Source organism: Apium graveolens, chromosome 6, assembly GCF_009905375.1.
Source record: "Apium graveolens cultivar Ventura chromosome 6, ASM990537v1, whole genome shotgun sequence".
In the NCBI taxonomy this organism is placed as follows: Eukaryota; Viridiplantae; Streptophyta; class Magnoliopsida; order Apiales; family Apiaceae; genus Apium; species Apium graveolens.
The window spans coordinates 171,080,244-171,083,533 of NC_133652.1; the positions used below are offsets into that span (position 1 = coordinate 171,080,244).

Here is a 3,290-nt window from a genome sequence, read left to right on the forward strand (position 1 = left end):
GGCTGATAAGATTATTACACCGCATTCTGATTGTTACTCCAGCTGAAGTTAGAATGATTGCGGTTATTTGGATGATAAATGGCTGGAGATTGTTGTTGTGATATCTGAAAGTTACTCATAAATTGAGCTGATTTTCTAAAAATAGCACACTACTCAGTTTCATATGCCCCCGCACAAAGCTCAAAAATACTAGTGTTTTGATTAACTCCATAATTAGCCAAATAGTCCACTTTCATCGTCGAAGCCTGAAGTTGAGCAGCTATAGCAGTAGCTATATCCACTTCCAGAATTCCTGCTACCTTGCCTTGCAACATTCTTTGTGTAGGATTCTGGTATTCAGTAGCTTCCATTAGCTCAATCAACTCGTAAGCTTCATTATAGCTTTTGGCCCATAAGGCTCCACCAGACGCTGCATCGAGCATAGGTCTAGATTGTGCGCCTAAACCATTGTAGAAATAGTTTATAATCAACCAATCAGGCATGCCATGGTGTGGGCACTTCCTTAGCATCTCCTTGTATCGATCTCAAGCCTCACACAGAGATTCTCCAGTTTGATGCGCAAACTCAGTAAGAGCATTCCTGATTGCAACAGTCTTCTCCATAGGAAAGAATTTAGTGAGAAACTTTTGAGCAAGATCCTCCCATTTGGTGATAGACCCTGGTGGTAGAGAATGTAACCAACACTTTGCTTTATCCCTCAGAGAAAATGGGAAGAGTCGCAGCTTGATAGCATCTTCAGTCACCCCGTTGAACTTGAAAGTGTCGCAGATCTTGATGAAATCCCTGATGTGCATGTTGGGGTCTTCTGTAGGAGAACCCCCAAACTGAAATAAGTTTTGTATCATCTGAATCGTGCTCGACTTGATCTCAAAAGTGTTAGCCGAGATGGCAGGGCTGATGATACTCGACTGAATATCATTGATCTTAGGCTGAGAATAGTCCATTAGAGCCTTAGGAATTTCTGCTTGATCTCCCATCACTACTAAAGCTGGTTCCTCGACTTTCTCTTCTTCTTCTACTTTCTCTTCATCCTCAAAATCTTCCCTTTAAATCAATACAGCTTCTTCCTCGGCTTGATCCAGAGTTCTCTTACGAGCCCGCGAACGCGTATGCATACATGGTTGCTAGAATACCTGAAACACGACAAGGAAAACAGTAGGTAAGTAACAATGTCCGAGTCAATAAACTTTAATGATCATTGATGACAAACATATTGTGACGGCCTCAACCCCGAGGTCAGGAGTTGACGTCATCATCAACAACCATAAGATAAACAATTCGATAATAGGATATAACTACGACCCCTTTACCAAGATCTTTGCCAGGTTCAAGTATGATTTTGGTTACAACTATTACAAGACCAACTTATATTCAACCATGCCGACGCAGCTAACTTAATACAGCAACTCAACAGCCCATCCTTGGGCCAACCCAACCACCACAGAGGAGCCTGACGCAAAAGGAACTGAAACTTTGCCCTGACTATCGCGAAAGAAACTCCTAGGCATCTGTAATTCATATATAAAACATTCTGCAAGGGTGAGCAATCAATTGCTCAGCAGTACCGCAATATGAATAACAAGTAAAAGTTGATTTAAGGTAAAGCAGTTATAGGAACAAAATTCATAACTTGTTAGAAACATGTAAAACAGGTATAAACTGGATATCAAAACTAGCATGCTCTGTAAAAAAAAATCAACTGTCGTGTGCTGTGCATAAATACCAGAGTTTAATTCTAGCATGCCATTTTCATTTCCAAATCCATTATATAACTTACTTGTTTCGTTACGAGAATCCCAAAGCCAAATCAGATACTTACGGATATGTGAAGACAGCTGATCAGGCTATCAACACTGGACGGCTCTCACTGCCATCCTATATACCTGTTCCGGAACTCAGAGACTAGCTAGGTCTCTGACCTGCTGGACTAATCGGTTTTATATTGCGCGCAACCGAATTAGCCTCTTACGCCACCTCAATAGGCCTACTCTGGCCACAATGTATCCCATATCTGACCGTTTTATCCAGTTTTCAAAACACTTGTACCTATCTCATTTTCAAAATCATTCATTTAACCAGCACACATATAAAATCCGTTTCGCAAATCATTTCATTCGAGATAGGTACCTGTTATTCCCAAAGAACTAACAATGAGATTTATAGAAGGGGGTTGAATGTAAATGTCAAAACTTTTTCAAGTTTTGAGCAGTTTTAAAAGCTAAGTGTATGATGAATAGATGTGTGTGAATTGCTTTGAGCAGGTACAGACAGATGTATATTCAAGACACAAATGTAAAGAACACAAAGGCTTTAAAAACTTTTCTGGTGGATTTGTTGTTCCACTAGATGTATTTCAGAAAATCTGTGATACAAAGAATTGTTCACAGCTGCTTCCTAGTAAAAACTAGATGATTTTCTCTCTATATTTTTCTAAACAGCTCTGGAAAATTCACTTCTAATTACTAGCTGCAACTTGGTTTATATATCACCAAGTGTACAAGTAAGGACAAAGATAAAATACAATCATAAAATAGTTCTTCACATTTTTCTTCTTCATTTCTCTATCCAATGCAATCTAAGATAATCTGTGAATCTTTGAATACTTCCTTGTTTGCACCCGAATGGAAATGCTTCTTTTTCTTGATTCCTCCAAGAGGCTACCACATTCCAATTGTCTCTATCAACCCATGTGCCTCTGTCAGCTTATGAATTGTCACTATCAACTGCTATGTAATTGAGCATCCGTTGAAGCTTTCATCCGTTGATGGCTTTATCCGTTGATGCTTTAGTGACATCCGTTGATGCTTTAACAGTTGAAGCTTTATCCGTTGATGCACTCATCCGTTGATGGATGTTATCTGTTGATGCTTTAGAGAGATCCGTTGAAGCTTTGTTTCTCATCCGTTGAAGGCCTTTAATCTATCAGTTAATACTACTTCATTTATACAAAATTATAAGGCATGAAATATTTACAATTAGCCCTCCTATTTGCATATCCACTAGTAGTCAACATGACTTATAATTTCCCACAACTTCTAAGAATTATAACTTAAATACAGAGACTGAAATGTGCTACAATACTAAACTTATTTCTAAGTAAAGCTACTCCATCAACGGATAGCCAAAGTGGTCTTATCCGTTGAGGCTACAAACACTAGATTTCTACTTAAGTGTTTTATTTAACTTATCATCAAACTAATACATATATTCCTAACAGTACCTTTCGAAATTACTTCTCCCCAAAACAATTTGAAAACAGTGATTTATAACTACAGGGAATACGCAACTTA

General features: G+C 38.4%; 1 non-coding gene across 1 annotated transcript; it reads left to right on the forward strand.

Moving 5' to 3' along the window:
- Window positions 1-480: 480 nt before the first annotated feature.
- LOC141670043 (small nucleolar RNA R71) lies at window positions 481-587 on the forward strand. The gene has a single exon (XR_012554293.1). It is a non-coding gene; the product is annotated as a small nucleolar RNA R71 (small nucleolar RNA).
- Window positions 588-3,290: the final 2,703 nt, after the last annotated feature.